At 42.3% G+C, this 24,378-nt stretch overlaps 1 long non-coding RNA gene across 1 annotated transcript in view; it reads left to right on the top strand.

The window, feature by feature from the left end:
• Positions 1-10,779: 10,779 nt before the first annotated feature.
• LOC133368653 (uncharacterized) overlaps positions 10,780-24,378 on the top strand; it is a 43,101-nt gene continuing 29,502 nt past the window's right edge. The window contains exons 1-2 of the long non-coding RNA XR_009758723.1: positions 10,780-11,155; positions 24,208-24,249. This is a non-coding gene — a long non-coding RNA (uncharacterized LOC133368653). The remainder of the gene's footprint in view (positions 11,156-24,207; positions 24,250-24,378) is intronic.

Raw genomic sequence — 24,378 nt, 5'->3', positions numbered from 1 at the left:
TGCTGACATGTTCCAATTCTCTAACTCATTTCCACCCCCATCCCTAATTTACTCTAAGGGTCTTTTGAATAAATCCACCGAGGGAGGTGTTGCTGCTTTCACAGCAATGTGCCTCAATGTTTTAGTGACAGGGATGGAGATTGGGACAGAGTAAGGTGAGAAGGACGGACAAAAACACAACATGGGGTCTTTATCATAATGGCCCCATGGCTATGGAATGACCTCCCAGTTGAAGTCGGGAGTTATGAGACATTCCCCACCACCACCTCAGTCTGCCTGCAAAAACAACCACTTGAACCTTATTCCAGAGAAGTTTAACAGTCAATCCCTCTTCCCAGGGAACTCTGGGAATTGTAGCTCTACTAGGGGAAGAGGGGCTCTCCTAACAACTCTCAGCGCCCTTCACAAACTTTACAGGTCCCAGGATTCTTTAGGTGTAGCCATCACTGCTTAAAGTGTACTGATATCGTACTGCTTTAAACATATAGTGCAGATGAAGCCACGGGCTATGGAACAACATCCTCAACTGAACGTGAGAACAGCAGACTAGGTCACAGAGTTTGCATTGCCAAAGACAGAGAAGTGTGAATTTCTAAGGAGAGCTGCATTTTGGTTTATGTATTGTTTCTGAAAGTGCAAATCAGGGAGTTTTGCATTGAACAGCAAACTGAACCGAATTTTCTCATCTACCCCTAGCTACTGGGCAAGAGAGGGTTCAAGAATATTTTGCTTCAGTTGTAGTTTGTGTGAGAGTAAAGAAGAGGACAGACCCGATGTGACTGACCCTCCAACCTTCTCTCAGCCATGAATATACTTTCTGTCTGATACAGTTGGCCAGGGCGTAGGGGTTGGGCGTTTGAAAGGCCTTGTTTCATTGTCAGTTTCAAGAGCTGGCATCTCTCTGCATTGTCAATGCACAGATGAAGGGTGTCCATGCCTTTGACTCCCCCACTGACCTTCACCTGTTGATCCAAGGCCCTGCACAGAGCTGATGTGTATACAGGCAGTTCATGCAGAGCCTTCATATATGTAGTCTGTATCCTGGCAGGTTTCAGGGCTTCAACAGAAGTTTTAGGAGTTTGGCCCCATTCTTGATGTCTCAAGGACTTAAATCTCAGAGGAAGAGGCCAGAAGGAAGAACCTTATCAGGCAGTTTTCTCCATGGCCCAGTCTCAGCCTCCTCTCAATAATGGTTTCTAAATAGTACCATCAGGGGCAAATAAGAGTGTTTATTGAAAAACTCATATTATTGAGTGCTTTTGTCTTAGAGCAACCTTAAAGCTGCTTGCATCATAGTTCAGAACAAGGGTGAAGTTAGACATGAGATTAAATACATGTGTATTTAAGGCACATTTTTAAAAGAAAAATAAAATAGTTGTACTAGGTATGTGGGCTGATAACGGTCAGGATTTCACAAGTGAAATTCCTTCCTCTCCGGTTGTCCTAATAATGATGATCTGCTGGTATTTGAAGCTGCTATTTGGATTGGGAGGAAATCCCCCATCAGTGCCAGTGCAAAGGCAGATTACAAAGATGCACTTAATGTCATCCTTGCTTAGGCCCCGAGAAAGGCTGTTACAGAGCAAATGGAGATGGGCTGAAGAGGTTTCTGCAGTTGTAATTAGTGGAAAGCATGGAAACAATAAATTCTTTGTGGGGGGAACAAGCAGGGCTGGCATCAGACTGCAGCGGGCCCTTGAAAGTGGTGGGAGGGGGTGAGGGAAGGAGATGTTGTGTCTACTCCCCCTCCCAGCTTAGAATGGGGTCAATTCTGTGCAGGTTTGCAAGGGACTTTCCTGCAGAAACGCCCCTTGCAAAACAGGGCCCTGCTGGATTGCTCCCTTGGCTCATCAGCTCAACAGCTGATGAGCGGAGGGAGCAATATTGCCTGATGCATGCACCCTTAGCTCAACAGCACCCATGCACCCTTGGCTCAACTACACCCTTGGCTCAACAGCACCCATCCACCCTTGGCTCAACAGCACCCATCCACCCTTGGCTCAACAGCACCCTTGGCTCAACAGCACCCATGCACCCTTGGCTCAACTACACCCTTGGCTCAACAGCACCCATCCACCCTTGGCTCAACAGCACCCATCCACCCTTGGCTCAACAGCACCCTTGGCTCAACAGCACCCATATACCCTTGGCTCAACAGCACCCATGCACCCTTGGCTCAACTACACCCTTGGCTCAACAGCACCCATGCACCCTTGGCTCAACAGCACCTTTGGCTCAACAGCACCCATATACCCTTGGCTCAAAGCACCCATGCACTCTTGGCTCAACTACACCCTTGGCTCAACAGCACCCATGCACCCTTGGCTCAACAGCACCCATGCACCCTTGGCTCAACAGCACCCATGCACCCTTGGCTCAACTACACCCTTGGCTCAACAGCACCCATGCACCCTTGGCTCAACTACACCCTTGGCTCAACAGCACCCATGCACCCTTGGCTCAACAGCACCCATGCACCCTTAGCTCAACAGCTGTTAAATGGAGACACTGATCTTGCTTAGTGCTGCTTTGCAAGTGGCTTTCCTTCAGGAAAACCACTTACAAACTAGCTCTCCTACCCTGCAGACTCAATGTCTCTGCTCATTAACCTGGATTACTTTCAGTCATCCATCTGACCTGGAGCAATCCATGGTGGTCTGAAGCCGACTTGGTTAAGGCTGAAACCCCTCCAGATAAGCCTGATTTGGCTCAGGCCTTGGCTGAATCTGGTGCACAGTCCTAAACAAAGCCTGATGCAGAGACAGCAGCCGGGGCCTTGAAGATGCCCATCAACAATGAGCACCTGGACAGCAGACTGAACAGGCATGGAGATTACCTGGTTGCAGCCTTCCCCACTATGGTGAGATGGACTGTGTTTCTAGTTACATCATAACAATTACTTTGCATCTATTCATGTATATCAGCATATGCAAATTTTATGGAATTCTGTGTCCTCTTCTATCTTCTTTTTTCTGATGAGCTTCTTTTCTTTGGTGATGCATCAGCAGCTACCCTCAGCTAGGTGGTCCAGCGGCCTGACTCTGCATAAGGGAATTCATATGCGTTGGCACCATAAGCACTATACATTTAAACAGTATTATACTTCTTTAAACAGTCATGGCTTCCCCCAAAGAGTCCTGGGAACTGTAGCGTCTTAGGGGTGCTGAGAATTGTTAGGAGACACCTATTCCTTTCACAGAGCTATAATTTACAGAGTGGTTTAGCAATCATTCCCTCTTCTTCCCAGGAAATTCTGGGAATTCTCTGTGAGAGGAATAGGGCCTCTGAACAACTCTCAACACCCTGAATAAACTACACTTCGCAGGATTTTTTTTGGGAAAGCCACAACTATTTAAAGTGGCATAATACTGCTTTAAATGTGTGGTGCAGGTGAAGTATCAGTTTTGGTTCTCATTTTCCCAAGTTTAAGTTCAGGTCTCCACATTTCTGTTATCAGTGTCCGATATTTTTTTTAAAGTCCTCATGAATGAATAATTTATTTCGGTCAAAGACCAGCATATTCAGAACACACAAATTAGATGCGTGCATAAATATGTACAAGAGTAAAGAATTAACCAACAGTAATAAAACCAATAAAACATTTTAAAGTCCTCATGAAAGTTCATCAGCATTTTAGTGGACATTTCTCTTAATATACACAATTTTCTATGCACTGTTGCCTTATGTAAATATTTTCACAACCAATTCCCTGTAGTGTAATGCATTTTTGTATGTTATTTCCACTAATGTATGAATTTTGCTCACATTTCCCTAGTATATGTATTCTTATACTCATAAATTGTTTGGCAAACTGCATCACGAAATTCGGAAAAGTGCGGATTTAAAGGATGGCTGAGTTTTAGATTACATAGTGTCTTGGGAAGTGCAACAAACTAAGTAGATTTACCTTAAAGTGTGGACTGAATTGAATTTCATCCCCATGCTTACTTCCATCTTGGCAGAAGCTGGGTCTGTCAGCTACCTGTGAAAGTTGTTTATATGGTATGGAATGAAAAATGAAGTCAATGAAAAGAGAAGTACATAGATCTTGTTTCCCCCTTGCTATATTTCATTTTGTCTTTATTTATGATACCCTCCCAAGGATCTATAATGAGGAACGGCAACTTCCTTTTGGTAAATCTAATTAAACTGACATTAAGGTGTAGGCATTTGCACCACTACAACAAGGTGGCCTGAAGCTCCTGCTAATTGTTAATAAGATATTCCCTCCCTCCCCGCAACTGCTGTTTAATGGGGAACACACTGGAGCACTTTTATTGATACTGCCTTTAAATTAATACACTTGTTAAAGTGCTTTGTGTCGTACAAAAGACTGAATAAATGTGGGTCTAATTCTCCATCAGCAACAGAGCTTTGTCATGGTCCTCTGTTTACTCATTTAGATGGCTACATGCCAAGGACTGGCTTAAGTGGGAACAGCACTGGCAAAAGCCTGTGGTGCTGAGGCAATCCAAACTTTGAATGAGCTATCCAAGGTGAAGCACCTTGGACAGCTGCTTGAAAGTTCAGACTAAAACCTGGAAGGATTCCATTGCCCCACTGATATGGGGCCACCAGCTGCTACTGATAAGAAGAGCCTGGCTGGATCAGATCAAAGGCCCGCCTAGTCCAGCATCCTGTTCTCACAGTGGCCAACCAGATGCCCATGGGAAACATGCAAACAGGGCATTCATACCATAACAACTCTCCCCACTTGCAATCCCCAGCAAAAGTCTTCAGAGCAGCGGTGGCGGCTGGTGGCCCCATGACAGTAGGGCGGTGGAGTTCACTCTGGGTTTTAGTCCAGACTTTTTTTTTTTACAATAATTTTTATTCAAATTTTCATAAAACATACAAAACAAAATCATAAAACATTCAAAGACAAAAAACAAAACAAAACAAAAATGATTAAACAAAAAAATAAAATGTTGACTTCCCATTTGTCGCAGATCAAATCAGTTATAGGTCTACAATATATAACAATCCTGTCTCTTAAATTATATTATAAAATCACTTTCCTCCAGTAGTTATCTTAATTAATCATCAAATCTTTTTTTTTTACAATAATTTTTATTCAAATTTTCATAAAACATAGAAAACAAAATCATAAAACATTCAAAGACAAAAAACAAAACAAAACAAAAATGATTAAACAAAAATAAAATAAAATGTTGACTTCCCATTTGTCACATATCAAATCAGTTATAGGTCTACAATATATAACAATCCTGTCTCTTAAATCATATTATAAAATCACTTTCCTGCAGTAGTTATCTTAATTAATCATCAAATCTCATAAACATTACTTTATTCTTTCCACAAAAAGTCAGAGAGAGGTTTCAATTCTTTAAGAAATATATCTATCAATTTTTCTCCAAATAAACATGTCAATTAATCCATCTCGTTAATAATTATAATAATCTTATTGTCATAACCATAGTCCAAATAAACATTTCGATTAATCCATCTCATCAGAATCTGTTAGGTCCAATAATTTCAATAGCCATTATTCCATTATCCCTATTAGTTCCATCTTCCATCTTCAATAGTCCTGTTAAGTCCAGTAATTTCAGTGTCCAATCTTCCATTATCAGTATTCCATAATAATCTTGCTGTTGTAGCCATAGTCATATAATAAGAGTCTGATGGGAATTTCCTCTATCCCAAATATCTTCTTGCCATCCATTCTGAATAAGTTGCTGAAATACTGTTGTAAAGTCATATCTGTGTTCTTCTTTTTTACAAAATGCACTGGCTCATCTCTTAAGAGTTTTTCCATTGTCACATGGCTGCAGTTAATTCCATAGATTTTCTCTATATCAAGCTCCATCACGTCATTCCAGTCCAGAAGATTATCCAAGCCATTGATAACTTTATCTCTAATATCTTCATTAATTTCTTCAGAGATAACGTTAAATTCCAAACAGTAGATTTTATTTCTAAAATCCATAAACTCCAGATCTTTTTCCAATTCCACATTTGTTCCAATCTCCAGGGCTTGTATCTTCCCTTTATTTTTTCTTTTCTCATCTCTGATCTCATTCTCCTCTCTCACAAGATCCCCTATTTCTTTAAGCTCCTGCGTCATTTTGCTCAGTTCAATTTTCAGCTCCTTACTACCCTGTCGCAGGGTTTGTTTCGTTATCTCAATCTCATCCATTATTTTCTGAAACATAGTTACTTCCAGATTCTCAGCCACTTTCTTGATTGCCATTTTTAAAACCATGAAAACAAAGCAAAACAAAAATAAAGAAGAACCACTTCTTATTTCAGCAACAATTGGGTTAATATTCCAGGCTTGATGACATCACAGTATAAACAGAACAACCTGCCTTATCTCTCTATGTTCAAGAATGCAAAACAAATTTAGTTCCCAGCATCAAAACAGTTAGTGGCGTCGTGAAGAAGCAGATTCGTCAAAATAAAATAGACCAAAAAGAGAATAGTCCCAGACAATATAATATTCCTCGGAATAGAAATCAGGAATAGAAATCCCTCTTCTGTTTATTATCTTTAGAATGCACTTCCAGGACAGCTTTTTGCGACAGAAACAGAGATAAGCTGTTAATTTCGTGAATAACAGAGAAGAGCTATATCTCACCCAGAAGTTGTCCAAAGCCGATCAATCTGACAAATCTCCTTTTGCTGCAACAATTTAAACCAAGTAAAAAAATAATAGAAAGAAGGGTGCTTGCCTGTTAGTCCGTTCTCTCTTTAAAGAAAAGATAAACGTATCGCTTAAACAGATAGAGCTTGTTAGGAAGTCCGTCCGGCATTGTTGGCTGGACCTTATCTCATAAATTAATGAAATCCAGTCCTCCCAACAAAAACAGGCTTTTGAGGTTGATCTCTACGTTTCTCCCTGCCCGGGAGAAATTTCATCAGTCAAAAAAAAATGTTCTGACTGATTTATATCTGAATAAGCTTCTTTTGAGGCGGGAGCCCGTCCCAAAAGCAGGCACAAGCGAAGTCACCCTTCCCGGAAGTCCTATTAATCATCAAATCTCATAAACATTACTTTATTCTTTCCACAAAAAGTCAAAGAGAGGTTTCAATTCTTTAAGAAATATATCTATCAATTTTTCTCCTAATAAACATGTCGATTAATCCATCTCATCAAAATCTGTTAGGTCCAATAATTTCAATAGCCATTATTCCATTATCCATATTAATTCCATCTTCCATCTTCAATAGTCCTGTTAAGTCCAGTAATTTCAGTGTGCAATCTTCCATTATCAGTATTCCATAATAATCTTGCTGTCATAGCCATAGTCATATAATAAGAGTCTGATGGGAATTTCCTCTATCCCAAATATTTTCTTGCCATCCATTCTGAATAAGTTGCTGAAATATTGTTGTAAAGTCATATCTGTGTTCTTCTTTTTTACAAAATGCACTGGCTCATCTCTTGAGAGTTTTTCCATTGTCACATGGCTGCAGTTAATTCCATAGATTTTCTCTATATCAAGCTCCATCACGTCATTCCAGTCCAGAAGATTATCCAAGCCATTGATAACTTTATCTCTAATATCTTCATTAATTTCTTCAGAGATAACGTTAAATTCCAAACAGTAGATTTTATTTCTAATATCCATAAACTCCAGATCTTTTTCCAATTCCACATTTGTTCCAGTCTCCAGGGCTTGTATCTTCCCTTTATTTTTTCTTTTCTCATCTCTGATCTCATTCTCCTCTCTCACAGGATCCCCTATTTCTTTAAGCTCCTGCGTCATTTTGCTCAGTTCAATTTTCAGCTCCTTACTGCCCTGTCGCAGGGTTTGTTTCGTTATCTCAATCTCATCCATTATTTTCTGAAACATAATTACTTCCAGATTCTCAGCCACTTTCTTGATTGCCATTTTTAAAACCACGAAAACAAAACAAAACAAAAATAAAGAAGAACCACTTCTTATTTCAGCAACAATTGGGTTAATATTCCAGGCTTGATGACATCACAGTATAAACAGAGCAGCCTGCCTTATCTCTCTATGTTCAAGAATGCAAAACAAATTTAGTTCCCAGCATCAAAACAGTTAGTGGCGTCGTGAAGAAGCAGATTCGTCAAAATAAAATAGACCAAAAAGAGAATAGTCCCAGACAATATAATGTTCCTCGGAATAGAAATCCCTCTTCTGTTTATATCTTTAGAATGCACTTCCAGGACAGCTTTTTGCAATAGAAACAGAGATAAGCTGTTAATTTCGTGAATAACAGAGAAGAGTTATAGCTCACCCAGAAGTTCTTTAAAGCTGATTCATTTGACAAATCTCTTTTTGCTGCAACAATCTAAACCAAGTGAAAAAAATAATAAAAAGAAGGGTGCTTGCCTGTTAGTCCGTTTTCTCTTTGAAGAAAAGATAAACGTATCGCATTAATCAGATAGAGCTTGTTCGGAAGTCTGTCCGGCATTGCTGGCTGGACCTTTTCTCATAAATTAATGAAATCCAGTCCTCCCAACAAAAACAGGCTTTTGAGGTTGATCTCTACGTTTCTCCCTGCCCGGGAGAAATTTCATCAGTCAAAAAAAAAATGTTCTGACTGATTTATATCTGAATAAGCTTCTTTTGAGGCGGGAGCCCGTCTCAAAAGCAGGCACAAGCGAAGTCACCCTTCCCGGAAGTCAGTCCAGACTTTCAAGGACCTGTCCAAGCTGCTGAAACCGATCTGCACCTAAGTCTGGGCTCTCCTCTGCCCCCACTGAAGTGGACCAACCTCTTTGCTGTTGCTCATTCATTATTTCTCCCTCTAGGACAGGGATGGGGAACTTTTTTAGCCCAAGGGCCACATTCCCTAATGGACAACCTTCCAAGGGCCACATGCCAGTGGTAGGTGGGGACAGAAGGACAAGTGGGCGGAGCAACAAATGTAACCTTTTTTTGCCTCTGTACACTAGGCAAGTTTCCACACACACTCACACACACCTCTTTATCTTCTATCTGGGAAGTTCAAGAGCACATTCCAGCCAGGCACAAGCTTTTTGGGTACAAAGCAGGATCAATGAGGGGTGTGGCCTGGGAAGAATACTGAGGGCCAGAAAGAGAAACACGGAAGGCTGTATTTGGTCCTCAGGCCTGAATTTCCCCACTTCTGCTGTAGGCCTGATAGACACCACTTCAGAGAGAGAGGACAAGGCGTATAGCTATTCCCATTCTTTGTCTTCCCTCTGACACTACTGCTCACTCATTCAGAGAAGAGAGCTAAATAAGCATCAACAGCAAGGAGAAGCAACAGCAAGCCTTTTAAGTAGAATCCTAGTCTGTGCCTGTGTTGTAATTGCTTTTTGAGATTTTTTTTAAAGATTTTTTAAAAAGATGTTTTAATGTTTTTAAAGAAGTTTTGTTTTCATATGTTTTAAAGTTGTTTGTTTTTAAAATGTGTCAGAGTGCTTTTAGTGTTTTTGTTTGCCATGCTGGGCTCCTTCTGGGAGGAAGGGTGGGTTATACATTTAATAAATAAATAATAAATTAAAAAGCATCAGTGCCAAGATATTCCCAGGATTGCTAGTGGGGCCCTTATTTGGGTGTGGGCAATGGCAGGTGCCCAATGATGTTAACTCCTGGCACCTGCCTTACATCCTTGATGGAACACTACCAGAGAGACCCAGATTCACAGTAGCATGTCGTTTGGGCCTGAGCAACTAGAGTTAAAAAACAACACAGAAATGGTCCGATGAACTAGCTACAGATTTGAAAGGCACAGATCCCTTTGTTTTAGAGCAGGGGTGACTAACCTTCACTGCTAGCATTGCTATAGTTATTCAGAGGCATTATGAATAGCAATAAACATTCACAAAATATGCTATGTACTGTATGTTTCTGTAAAAGTCTAATTTATCCAAGCAAGGGCCCTTTAATCTCCCTGTGGTAACTGTCATGAAATTGTAAATTTTTGTGAATTTGTTAACCTGGTTTGTGTATCATGGCTCAGTTACAAGGGACCATGGGAGTTACATCTTGGAAGGAGACAGGCCTCTGTGAGAGGAAAATTTTAAGTTTTATTTCCAGCTGTAAGCAGTTGGGGAGGCCTGAACAGAAACACCTGTTTATCTCTGCTAATCAGTAGAAGCCTGGTACTCAAGGCCATGCAGGCTTGAGAAGGTTGAGATCAGTGATGGGAGGGGGGCCTGCAAGGCGCGAAAAAGTGAAGAAGCTTCGGGAAGAGGATTACATCAGAAAGCCCCTGATCGGTTAATTCATCCTGGACCGTTAGGTTTCTTTTTCCTTAAGTATAGGGTCTGAGACCCATAGCCTTTGTTCCCCCTGGATGGTTCCCCCTGGATGGTTCCCTGGAATGTTCCCTTGGGTTTCCATCTTGATGGGTGATTATCTATGTGGGGTTCCATTGCTTCTTGTATCCTGATACTATTCTCTCTGAGGAGAGATGAGACCTATCAACATCTACCTCTAAGTAAGTAGATGAGACTAGATAGTTGTTCATTTTCTGTAGCCTAATTTAGTAAGGCATAAGTCTGGAAGTAGCACACCTGCTTGGAGCATTTAAGAAATATTTCCCTTTTATTGCAATGTCTATATTGTTGTATTGTTATGCTTATTTTTTGCTTTTTTCTCTTCGGTGTCAGCGATGAAGCAGAAATGTTGAGTTCCGACATCATCTTCAAGAAAAAGGGGTGTGTCATGAAATTGTAAATTTCTGTGAATTTGTTAACCTGGTTTGTGTATCATGGCTCAGTTACAAGGGACTATGGGAGTTACATCTTGGAAGGAGACAGGCCTCTGTGAGAGGAAAATTTTAAGTTTTATTTCCAGCTGTAAGCAGTTGGGGAGGCCTGAACAGAAACACCTGTTTATCTCTGCTAATCTGCTGGGAGCCTGGTATTCAAGGCCTTGCAGGCTTGAGAAGGTTGAGATCAGAGATGGGAGGGGGGCCTGCAAGGCATGAAAAAGTGAAGAAGCTTCGGGAAGAGGATTACATCAGAAAGCCCCTGATTGGTTAATTCATCCTGGACCGTTAGGTTTCTTTTTCCTTAAGTATAGGGTCTGAGACCCATAGCCTTTGTTCCCCCTGGATGTTCCTTGGAATGTTCCCTTGGGTTTCTATCTTGATGGGTAATTACCTATGTGGGGTTCCATCGCTTCTTGTATTCTGATACTATTCTCTCTGAGGAGAGATGAGACCTATCAACAACTACCTCTAAGTAAGTAGATGAGGCTAGATAGTTTGTTATTTTTTCTGTTGTGTGTTGAACTCTCTTATGTTGTACCTGAACCCCTGGTTGGGTGTGTGGTTTTGAGGAATTGTTTTGCTGTTATATATTAATGTGCACATATTTTTAATAAAGCTACTTCTTATTAACCTGGTGAGTTCATTGAGGGGAAAGGTGGTTCTGAATCAAGTACCTTGGCCATTTGACCACTAAACTACCAAGGAGTTAAGCAGAAGTATATTTTGGTTTTACCAGAGATTTCTGGACAAGGAGTGTAAGTTTGGCTCTTGTCTTATTGGACCTTGGTTTACCTATTTCTGGGCTCTGAGTTCCCTTAGCTCAGAGTTGAACCAGTGAAGGGGTGGTGGCAGGCTATCTTCTACCTTGCAGCGTTGGTGTTAGCTTGCACAGCCTTGGCAAGGGGAATTTGATGATTGGGTTCCAGATCAATTGCCCTAAGGGTGGGAATTGGGTCTGAATCATGCAAATCTTGGCCCTTGGGGGCGAGATTCCTTGACAGTAATGAAATACAAAATGGCATCTAGAATGAAGAAGGAGCTAAAGCCATTTTAAAAAAAGGATTTATTAACCTCTGAAAATAGTCTGCGAGCCACATGCATGACTCCTTGAGAGTAGAGCAAAGCTATGTCAGCAATAATTATGAGTAAGAGAGGGGATTGGGGTGACTATCTCTGCCCTGCCAGGAAAAACTTCCTGTTAATCAAAGAATCGGGGGGACACACGGCATCAATGAGAAAAGGTTTAACCAAGACCTCTCCCAGCTGACCTGCTTTCTTGAAAGTGAGAATTCCAAAATGTGATTTCTTCCACCCACAGCCTGAAGTACTGCAGTTGATTTAAAAAGCATTTTAGCATGCATAGGAAGAACATAGAACACTGCTTTTTACTGAGTGAAACCATTGATCCATCTAGCTCAGTACTGTCTACACTGACTGGCAGCGGCTCTCCAGGGTTTCAGGCAAGGTTCTCTCCCAAGCCTACCTAGAGATGCTTGGGATTGGACCCTGGGACCTTCTGCATGCAAAGCATGTGCTCCACCACAGACCTCTGGACCTTCCCCTAAAAATAGATCCAGTCCTAGCATTGGGCTGAAAACAACAGAATGCAATTCAACAGGGATAAATGCAAAGTTCTACACTTAGGAAAAAGAAACCAAATGCACAGTTATAAGATGGGAGATACTTGGCTCAGCAATACTACATGTGAGAAGGATCTTGGAATTGTCATTGGTTACAAGCTGAATATGAGCCAACAGTGCAATGTGGCTGCAAAAAAGGCAAACGCTCTATTAGGCTGCATTAACAGAAGTATAGTTTCCAAATTGCATGAAGTATTAGTTCTGGTCTCCGCACTTCAAGAAGGATGCAGGCAAACTGAAACAGTTCAGAGGAGGGCAACAAGGATGATCAGGGGACTGGAAACAAAATCCTATGAGGAGAGACTGAAAGAACTGGGCATGTTTAGCCTGGAGAAGAGAAGACTGAGGGGAGATATGATAGCACTCAAGTACATGAAAGGTTGTCACATAGAGGAGAGGCAGGATCTGTTCTTGATCATGCCAGAGTGCAGGATACAGAATAATGGGCTCAAGTTGCTGGAAGCCAGATTTCAACTGAACATGAGGAAAAACTTCCTGTTAGAGCCATATGACAATGGAACCAATGACCTAGAGATGTAGTGGGCTCTCCAACACTGGAGGCCTTCAAGAGGCAGCTGGACAGCCATCTGTCAGGAATGCTTTGATTTGGATTCCTGCATTGAGCAGGTGGTTGGACTTGATGGCCTTATAGGCCCCTTCCAACTCTACTGTTCTATGATTCTATGATTCCTCATGTTTTCAATAAAAGGTTAATTTAAACAGGAATATAGGAAAGTTATTTATATCAAGGCAGACCATCGGTCTTTTTCAGGGTGGGGAACCTCTAGGCCATGGGCCAAACCTGGACCACTAGGCCTCCCCACTTGGCCCGTGAGACTGTCTGGGAAATATATGATATCAGGTTTGGGGCAGGTAAGGGTGAGTGTTGGCTGAAAGGGGTTCTGCAGGTGTTGCCAATTGGCATAGCTTGCAAAGCCCCCTTGAACAGCTTCCAAAGCACCCAACCACCATGTGGCTGTCGAGAGCTCCTGAAATGTTGCACAAAGTAGAATTGTACTCCTGTGCATCTCCTGATATGTCAAGAGGTCAAGCTACCTTGATTTGGGTGCACAAGTGAGCTCCCTGCAGGGAACTTTCTTACACCCTTGCACCTGTTCAGTTTAACTGCACTTGAAGTCCCAAAATCCTGACTTTGGGACTTCAAGCCCCTTGGGTTCAGTTGTGATGTAACTGATTTACGGGTGGCAGCCCCATCCCACTTGTCAAACTTGACCCACGAGGAAGATCCTCATAAGATCTGGCCTGTGGAGTTAAAAAGGTTCCCCACCTCTGGTCTTTCTAGGTTCTCTTCCAACCCTATCTGGAGATGCCAGAGACTGAACCTGGGACCTTCTGCATGCCAAGCATGTGTTCCACCACAGAGCACTGGTCCTCCTAAAAAAAAAAGATTCCAATCCTTGTGTTTTTGAGTAAAGGATTGATTTAAATAGAATTGTGGGAAGCTGCCTTATATTATTGGTCCATATAACTCAGTACTGCACTGACTGGCAGGGTCTCAGACAGGGTTCTGTCCCTGCCCTACCTGGTGGGGATTGAACCTGGCACTTTCTGCATGCAAGGCAGATGCTCTGCTGCTGAGCTATGGCCCTTTCTCATTCTATCACTTCAAAATCTGGCCACCTTGTTTTGCTGTGTGTGTAGATGAAGGCCCTGTTTGTGTGTTAACTGCATGTAGGGCATCATCATGTACATAAGAAGAGCCCTGCTGGATCATGCCAAAGGCGCATCATAGTCCAGCGTCAGTGGCCAACCACATGCTGATGGGAACCTTGCAACAGCACTCCCCGCACCTGCAATTCGCAGCAATGGGTATTCAGAGGCATGCTGCCTGTGACAGTAGGAGTGGAGAGAGAGACACAGGAATGGGATTGTCCTTTTTGCCCCACCCCCTGATGTGTTGAGCATGGTTGTTGCATGAATAGGGGCTATGCATGATCAGAGCACCCACACCATATGTGTCCCAATCATAAAGAGCCCTTCAGGCCTCTCTCTGTGGTCCTTGAGGCTCTTCCCAGACCATACCCCCTTTCCATAGGCCACACACCCCCAAGTCACATTGTGGGGGGAGGGAGGGAGTGCTGGCTGGTGACCCATGGGGGAGAGGAAGGGCTGTTGATCTGTGGGAAGGAAGGAAAGAAGGAAGTAAGGGAGGGCTGGTGACCCACGGGAGGGGGAGCACTGGTGACCCATGAGGGAGAGAGGGGGAGAGGGGGAGTGCTGGTGATCCATGTGCAGAGAGAGAGGTGAGAGCACAGGTGACCCATGTGGGGTGTGTGCTGGTGACAGTAGGCAGGGTTGGCAAGCAAAGCAAGTGGGGCAGAGCCCCTAGTATAGAAATACAGAGTATATAGATCAGCAGGTGAGACCTTGTTGGTGGTGCCTCAATCGGGGGCTGCCCAGTTAGTGTCGACCCATTACAGGGGCTTTTCAGTGATGGCTTCCCATTTGTGGAACATCTCCCTCCCTTATCTCATTATTGACTTTCAGGAGGAATTTTAAAATATTCCTGTTTACCCGGGCACTGGATGACTGTTCCTGGCAATTCTGAGATCACTGATGAAAGAATCTTTTTAGAAAGTTTTTAACTGTAACTATTTTTGAAGGTTTTTCACTGTTAAAATGTTTTATAGAATGTTTAACTGGTTTTAGAACACTTTAAAAAATTGTTTTTATGTGAATGTGTTTGTTGCCCTGGGCTCCTTCAGAAGGAAGGTTGGGATGTAAATTCAATTCAATAAAACAAAACAAAACAAATAAATAAAGGCTAGCAAATATCAAGTCTATCGGAGACATGTCCTGCTGGGGTCTTAAAGACAAGGTCTTAAAGAGACCTCTTCTTATCCTCCCAAGATGGGATCCCCCGGATCTAACATTCGTTTGACACTATCAACTTTGACAAGGCCTATCACCCATTTTTGAAGTTGGCAGTGGCAGGGGAGAGAGAGAAGAGAGGTGCTGCAGGAATCAGATCCACCAAGCCCAAACCAGAGATATGCTAATGATTTTCTTGCCATTCTCTTTTGGCACAGCATGGCATTTATTTATCATTTTATTTATACCCCTTCCTTCCTTCCAGCAGGAGCCCAGGGCAGCAAACAGAAACACTAAAAACACTTTAAAACATAATAAAAAGACTTTAAAATACATTAAAACAAAACAATGTTAAAAAAATTAAAACAAAACTTTAAAAACATATTTTCTTTAAAAAAAGGTTAAAGACATTAAAAGACATATTAAAAGCAATTCTAACACAGACACAGACAGGGATAGGTCTCAACTTAAAAGGCTTGTTGAAAGAAGAAATGTCCCTCCCAATGTCAGAGTGTTTTTATTCACTGGCAAATGATTTAATCTCCTGGTCAGTTTTACTGGAGCCTGGGTTAAGGCTCTGGGCTGCAGGAACATCTTTAACATTTTTCCTTTGACCAGAGCCCTGCCTGTGGCCACAACACCTAGGCGTTATCTCTTCAAAGTTTTGCTGCTTCATTTTCTGCAGTCTTTGTGTTGTTATTCTCTGCTAAAATGTCTTTTTAATGGCCCCCTTTGTATTAATCTGCTGGCATTCAAGATATATCTCCGGTGCCTGTGGAAGACCCCAAGACTAATTAAGCCACATGGCCAGGTCTTTGAGCTGCTATTTATTAGTATCAGAGGGATCTATTATACCATGCTGTTGAAATGTTCATTAACAGCCATCTAGGGAGGAATACAGTCAGTTATTTTTGTACATGTGATGGAAGTGTCTGGATAGTGTGCCAATGCCATCAATCAAAGACAGAAAGATAGGGCATGCAAATAACATTTGCTACAAAGAGACTGGTAAGCAAGAAGAATAGTGCATTGACAGATGGAATAAGGTCCCATCTGCACTACACATTTAAAGCAGTATCATACCACTTTAAACCGTCATGGCTTTCCCCAAAGAATCCTGGGAACTGTAGTCCACTAAGGGTGCTGAGAGTTGTCAGGAGACTCCTATTCTCCTTACAGACCTACAATTCCCAGAGTGGTTTAACAGTCAATCCATCTTCCCAGGGAATTCTGGGAACTGTAGCTCTCTAAGGGGATAAGGAGTCTCCTCACAACTCTCAGCATGCTTAACAAGCTACAGTTTCCAAGATGCTTTGGGGGAAGCCATGATTGTTTAAAGTGGTATAATAGGTCTTAAAATGTATAGTGCAGTTAGGACCTAAGCTTGTTTTACACCCTGATTCCTTGGAGCTACCAGGTGAGCAGTGGCTAATTGGCTCCAGTGGCTAATGTGGCTGCAACACCATTGGGAAGGGTCTAATTCTCAGTGAAAGGGCACAAAAGTGGGGCTTGCAACTAGAGAAGAAGTTCAATTCAGTTCCTACTTATAGGTGAACCTACCTGAAATGCAGCCATCCATCTATCTATTTGCACTTTTCCAATTTTTGCAGTGCAATCCTCCAGCCAAGTAATGTGTACCAAATTGCATAGACTAGGGTAAAGCATGGATAGAAATCCATATACTGGTGAAAATTGCATACAAAATTGTATTATATGAGGGAAAATATGCTTTGCAAAAATGTGAATAGCAGATAAAATTGTATACAATGATAGGCATATTATGAGACATTTGCATTAAAATGCTGCTAAATTTTCACAAGACCTCTTTTTTAATGCAAACTGAGGTAGAAATGTGGAGTACTGAACTTAAGAGTGGGAAACTGAGAAATGGAGAGAAATAAAAATTGACAGTTTGCCCATCCTTACCTGCACCAAAATGTTGCTGTGTGAACGTCTCTTTTTGAGGGTTGAAGCCAGCCAGCCAGCCCTGCTCTCTTCCATGACACTCCATTCCATTTCCTCTCCCCTCCTCCCATGGTTTTCCATTATTCTCCTGCTGTCAGTCATCATTATATTTTGCAAAACTTTACTGGACTTATGTAAACCTATCCACCTATGTGGTATCTCCCTGATGTGTGGATGATGCTGTTTTGACTGTATAAGAAGAAGCACACTCAGATAATGAACTTGCTGTTTCTTGCTTACTCACATTTATATCTCACCTTTACTCCTTGAAGCTAAATACATGCCTCACCCCACACACACTACAATTTTATCCTCACAACAGCTCTGTGAAGTAGGATAGGCTGAGTGATGGAGACTTTCCAAGGTTACCTTATGAATTACATGGCTGAGTGGGGATTTGAACCCTGGTCTCCCAGGTCCTAGCCCAGTGGTTCTTAACCTTTTCCACTGCCAGCACCCCTTGGATTTCCAAAATATGCTCTCACACCCCTGAAAAAATACTTTGCATTTTTATTTTATTTTATTTTAATGTTTGTTTTAGCCTAACTTAGCTAAGATAAATGAATTTTTAAAATTTCTTGTACAATGCCTCACAGCCCTAGAAAAAGTGTCTCGCACCCTGAGGGTGCATGCACCCCAGATTAACAACCACTGACACTCTAACCCAGGGGTCACCAACCTCTTTGGACCAGGGGATGCATTTAAATTTTTTGAGGGCACCAGTTACAAAATGGCTGCCACGGGCATGTTGCATGATTTAAAATGACTGCCATGGGAAAGTATAGCATAACACAAAATTCCAGAGAGTACTGGAATCAAAATCATTGCTGATTTTCTATCCTCACCCCCAGACAACTGCATATTTACCATGGGAAGTCTGCTGTGTTCTGCTGGTCCTGATTGAGGAGATACAGCTGTTAAGGCACAAGAATCCTCAGTCCCAAACCAAAGCCTAGGCTATCATCCTGTACTCATTTACCTGGAAGTAAGCCCCATTAAACACAAAGAGACATGTATTGATTAATTGATTGATTGATTGCATTTGTATACCGCCCTATAGCAGAAGCTCTCTGGGCGGTTTACAACAATTAAAAACATTAAAAACAAATATACAAATTTAAAAACACATTTTGAAAAAAACAATTTAAAATGTATACTGTCATGAAAACCTGCATCCAAAATGGTTGTGTAGCAGGGAATTGTGGGGTTACATTTGACAGTGTGGGAACTTCACAGGTTAACATTTGGCCACTGCATTAGCACCATGAGTTGGCAGTTTTATTTCCTAGCTGCGGATAATCAGAGGGGCCCAACCTAACACCTTCTTATCAGAAGAGGCCTGGCTCCATCAAGGTCGTAAAGTCTGGGAAGCTTCAGCGAGGATGTGCCATTTGGCTGGTGATTGATGGGCCCTTACCTCATGCAGAAGCCCCTGATTGGGTAATTGTCTCTGGTCTGTTGCTGGGGATTTTGTCACAAGTATGGGCAGAAATTTTGGAGTTTTGTTCCTCTTCTGGGTCCCATCATGCTTACTTGATGTTGCCCGGTGATGTTCCATTTTGCCATCAACTATACCATTATCTCTCTGAGGAGAGGTGGCAATGCAGCTGGAAGCCTTTATGTAAGTATTAGACTAGGCTAGATAGCTTTCTTGTTTTTCTATTGTGATTGTACTCTCTGTGTTTTACCTTGCCCCTTGTGGGTGTGGATATTAAGGAACCATTTTGCTGCGCTGCTATAACTGTGCACCTCTTTTATTCTTTAATAAAATTACTTCTATTTACCAGTGTGTGTTCATTTCAGGAGAAGGTTAGTTCTAAACCTGGTACCTTGACCACTGACCAGGACTAATGTGTAAATTGGGTGTTTGCCTAAGGCTCCAGAGCAAGGAGTGCCTCCTTGGTTCTTGACTCTTTGGAATCCCTGGCAAGTTTTCCCCTTGGCTCAGAGCGGTTAACCAGTATAAGGGGTGGTGGCAGACTGCCTACACTGCAGGGCTGTTGTGAGCATGCACAGCCTGGGCAGGGAAGGCTATTTTCCAGGATCAGTTGCCCTGGGTGGGGGATTGGCTCCTGAGATGGTGAAGGGTGCTAAGGGATGGCACCCCTTCATCACATATACCATTGTACTGTAAGTTAACTACATGGTGAATCAGATTGGTACCTGCTGCTTTTGCTTGATAACTTTCTTCCTAGGAGGCAGTGGAGGCTATGTTTCAGCACCTTGGACAGCTCCTGGAAAAACCCAGAGTGGATTCCACTGCTTCACTAACATGGAGCTACCAGCCTCCATTGCTAGGAGGGCTAAAGACTCAGACTCTGGGTCCCCTGCCTGTGAGTGCCAATGAATGCATTCACAGGTGCTGGGTTGGTGCCCCTTCTCTAACAATTACACAACATTGGAAGTTTTGCCTGCAGGAAGTTCTAGATTGGATCCCTGGCATCTCCGCTTGAAAGTCCGGTTGCAGGTGGCGGAAGGAATCTCTGCCTTGGAAAACTGCCGCCAGCAACCATCAAGCTGGTGCTCTCCCAATCTGGACTACAACATCAGCTGATGGGAGTTGCAGTCCAGATATCCTGGTTCCTGCCCCAAACCAGACCACATATGTGTTTCATTGTAAGTAGGGATTTTGGTTCTGTCTGTTTTTCAGTTTTCCAATGTTAAATTTGGTTCTCTACATTTCTGCAGAAATTTGCAGTCTTTTTAAGCCCTCACGAAAATTCTTCAGCATTGTAGTGCAAATTTCTCCTGAAAATCCTCACATTTTTTCAAGCAGCTTCTCCTAATTTAATGCATTTTTGTAGGTTGTTCTCACTCATATATTTATTTTTGGACAGACTTTCCCCTAAAATATGCAATTTTGTAAACATTGGTTGGTTGGAGAACTGCACTGCAAAATTCAGATAAGTGTGCATTGTGAAGGAGGGCTGTGTTTTGGTGTGGAAAAGTGTGAATTTGATAGATGCAGCTTTGAATGCAAACTGAATAGAATTTCTCCCCCATCCCTACTTATAAGTAAAGAAGTAAACTTTTATTATAGCTGTCTAATGGTACAAACTCAATGGCTAGGAAAGATCAGCCTCTAGTCCAGGTCCTCCTACAGGCAAAGGAACGCCAACAATAAATCCGGTCCGAGAGCAAAGGCTAAGGTTCGAGAGTCCCAAATGAGTAGCAAGAGTTCCAAGACTGCAAGGGAACTGCAAAGTTGTTCCAGCAAGTTCTCCCACTTACCTCTTAAGCTTTTAAACAGATCTGGGGAATGCTTAGCTACTTGCGGGAATCCCTGGTGTGAAGGTGGGTGCTTCTCCAAGGGAGACGAGTCTCCTCTTGATGGACCACCTTTCTGCTTCCTGCTCTGAACTCTCCTCCTCTGTCACAGTAGGCTGTGCCACTGAGCCCTTGTCCTTCACAAGTTGGGAAGGAGCAGCCCCGGACCTTCAACGTTGCCAGGTCCTGGCATATCCTCTCTAAATGTTGATAAATACCCACCAGATATTCCCCTCCCCACAGTATGCTGTACATTTGTTATTGACGGCCAATGGTATTGTATTTCAGTAGCTGATATTTGACAGTAGAGACTGGACAGATATCATGCAATGGCATTTTGCCTTTGACAGTATTTGATAGCTAGCATTCTAAAGCATATAGTACTTTGACTGCATTTCATAGAATCATAGAATAGCAGAGTTGGAAGAGACCTATAAGGCCATCAAGTCCAACCCCCTGCTCAGTGCAGGAATCCAAATTAAACCATACCTGAAAGGTGGCTGTCCAGCTGCCTCTTGAAAGCCTCCAGTGCTGGAGAGCCTACCATCTCCCTAGGTAACTGGTTCCATTGTTGTATTGCTCTAACAGTTAGGACATTTTTCTTGATGTTCTGCCGAAATCTGGCTTCCTGAAACTTGAGCCCATTATTCTGTGTCCTGCACTCTGGGACGATGAAGAAGAGATCCTGGCCCTCCCTGTGTGGCAACCTTTCAAGTACTTGAAGAGTGCTATCATATCCCCCCTCAGTCTTCTCTTCTCAAGTCCGATTTGTCATTTGAGAGATGACATGCAATAGCATTTGTTAGATGACTTGCAAGACCATTTTGTATTTGACAGTAATGGACACTTATAAATGATTTCCTATCTGTAGTGTGAGTGGGTGGTGGGTGGGATAAAACTCTGTACGCAGAATGCATTGCATATTCACACTGGAATCCACTCCCAGCATATTTCAAATAGGAGTGGTTCCATGGCTATGTTCTGTTCCTTCCATAATTCATTTCAGCTCTGTGAATTTTCTTCCTGTGAGCTTGTAGCTGAGTGTTATTGAGTTTCATTGTTAACCGAATTTACCTTCCCAGAGAGTTAAAAGAAATATGTTGGTGAGAGGAACAGATAATGTACTAGTACAATGTAAGACTAATGAGATGTCCTCCAATTACATTCAGTGGTGATACAGTGGCAATCAAATTTGCAGAAGGGCTATGCTACGCCATTCAGATTACAAGGAGGCGGTGACTTAACATTTACATCCACCCTGTAGATTCATTTAAAGGCACTCACTTGGCTGCCCCTGCTGGCCAAAGTCATTTGTAAGCTGAAAACAAGGTTCATTAATGAAGCAGCAGCAGTAGCAGAAAGCTCTGCAGGTATTTGGGTATATCTTCCATCAGTGGCAGTGGAATCCACTCCAGATTTTAGTCTGAACTTTTAAGGAGCTGTCCAAGGTGTTAAGAAACAAAATCACAGTTACGATAGACCATATAAATGCAAATGCAATTCAGTGTAAACAAATGTAAAGTGATGCAAATCGGGGCAAAAAAGTCTTAACATATGTGCTTCACATACTCATTGGGTCTGAAATAGTGGTGAGTGAACAGGAATGAGACCTTGGGGTCATAATGGATAGCTCGACGAAGATATCAACCAAGTGGGCAACAGCTGTGAAAAAGGCAAGCTCTATGTTAGGGATTGTTAGGAAAGGCATTGAAAATAAAACTGCTGATATAATGCTGCTATACAAATCTATGGTGAGGCCACATTCGGAATACTGTGTACAGTTCTGGTCACCTCACCTTGCCTCAAAAAAGATATTGTAGAGTTGAGAAAGCTTAAAAAAAGGCAACCAAAATGATCAAGGGGATGGAGCAACTCCCGTATGAGGAAACATTGCAGCATTTGCGGCTTTTTAGTTTAGAGAAAAGGTGAGTCAGAGGTGACATGATAGAAGTGGATGAAATTATGTACGGCATGGAAAAACTGGATACAGAAAAGTTTTTCTTCCTCTCAACACTAGAAGCTGAATGTTGGAAGATTCAGGAGAGACAAAAGAAAGTACTTCACACACTGCATATATACTATGGAATTTGATCCTACTAGAGTCTGTGATGGCCACAAACTTGGATGGCTTTAAGAGAGAATTACGAGAATTAGACAAATTCATGGAGGGAGAATAATGGCTACTAGCTATTAAGGCTGTATTCTGCCTCCACAGTTGAAGGCAGTATGCTTCTGAATATCAGTTGCTGGAAACAGCAGGAGGGAACAGTGGATGCCCATTAGCCACTGGGCTAAGTTGAAGGTCCGGGTTTTGGTGTACAAAGCCCTATACAGCTTGGGACCAGAATACCTGAAAGACCGTCTTATCCCGTATATACCCAGCTGATCACTACGCTCTGCAGATACCATCTTATCAGGAGGTCTGTTCTGCACAACATAGGAAGCGGACCTGTAGTGTAGTGGCACCTACCCTGTGGAACTCCCTCGCCTCAAATATTAGACAGGCACTGTCAGGCCCATGGGCCCCTCAAGGTTCCAGAAGTCATGCTTCAGACCCAATTTCCACCCTTGGGCAATTGATCTGGAAACTCAATATCAAATTCCTCCTTGCCAAGGCTGTGTAAAACTAACACCAACCCTGCAAGGTAGAAAGTAGGCTGCCACCACCCCTGTTACTGGTCCACTCAGAGCTAGGGGAACTCTGAGTCCAGACAATAGGTAAACCAAGGTCCTAAAAGACAAGAGCCAAACTTACACTCCTTGTCAGGAACTTCTGGTTAAATACCACAAATTAGAAATAAGCCTTTAACTTCTTTTTCCCGCTTTGGTAGTTGCGTGGCTGAGATGGTCAAGGTGCTGAATTCAGAACCACCCTTTCTCTCAATGAACACACCAGGTTAAATAGAAGTAGCTTTATTAAAAATATATAAGTGCACATCAAAATATAGCAGCAAGTAATCCTTTAAGACCATACACCCAAACAGGGGTTTAGGTACACACAAGAGAGTTCATACACACAACATGAAAATAACAACCTTTCTAACTAATACTTACACATGAGGTAGATGGTTGAAGTGGCGTCTCCCCTAAGAGAGAGTGGCATCACAAAGCAATGGAACCCTGCACAGGTTACCTCCCATCTGTACCAGACAGAAGGAACTGTTCAGAACCTTCCTGAGGGAACAAAAGCTATGGGTCTCCAGCCCTATACTTAAGGAAAAGAATCCCAATGGTCCAAATTTAATTCACCAATCAGGGGCTGTCTGATGTAATCCCATTCTAGATGTTTCTCCAAATTTCCGCGCCTTCCAGGCCCCCCTCCCAAACGATGTTTCAAACTTCACAGGCTGGGATGACCTTGAGTGCCAGGCTGTGGCTAATCAGCACAGATAGCCAGGTGCTGCTGTTTAGGCTTCCCTTAACCGTCTTCAGCTGGAAACCGAAACTTACCATTTTTACTCATTCAGAGGCCTGTCTTTCTAACAGTCAAGACTCCCAGAGTGCTTTGCACAGAGCCAGGATGTTACCTATAATTTTAATAACTCATGAACATATCCAAGTTCATGATAGGCACCATCTCTGTTGTCTTTTCAGCGCCTACTAAAGACCTTCTTCTTTCAACAAGCCTTTTAAGTAAAAACCTTATCCCAGTCTGTGTCTGTGTTGGAATTGCTTTTTTATTTATTTATTTATTTATTGCACTTGTATACCACCCCATAGCCGAAGCTTTCTTTTAATATATTTAATTAATATGTTTAATATGTTTTTAAAGAAGTTTTGTTTAATATATTTTAATGTCTGCTTTTAATATGTTTTATAGTGTTTTTGATGTTTGCCATGCTGGCCCCTACCGGGAGGAAGAGTAAGATATAAATTTAATTTATTATTACTACTACTACTACTACTACTACTACTACTACTACTACTACTACTACTAATAATAATAATAATCAGTGCTCTTGTGCTTTGGTGCTGCTGTCAGGCTTCCCAT

This window comes from Rhineura floridana, chromosome 12 (assembly GCF_030035675.1).
Source record: "Rhineura floridana isolate rRhiFlo1 chromosome 12, rRhiFlo1.hap2, whole genome shotgun sequence".
Lineage (NCBI taxonomy): Eukaryota > Metazoa > Chordata > Lepidosauria > Squamata > Rhineuridae > Rhineura > Rhineura floridana.
The sequence above is the reverse complement of the archived record's forward strand: the minus strand, read 5'-3'. Positions and strand labels throughout refer to the sequence as shown.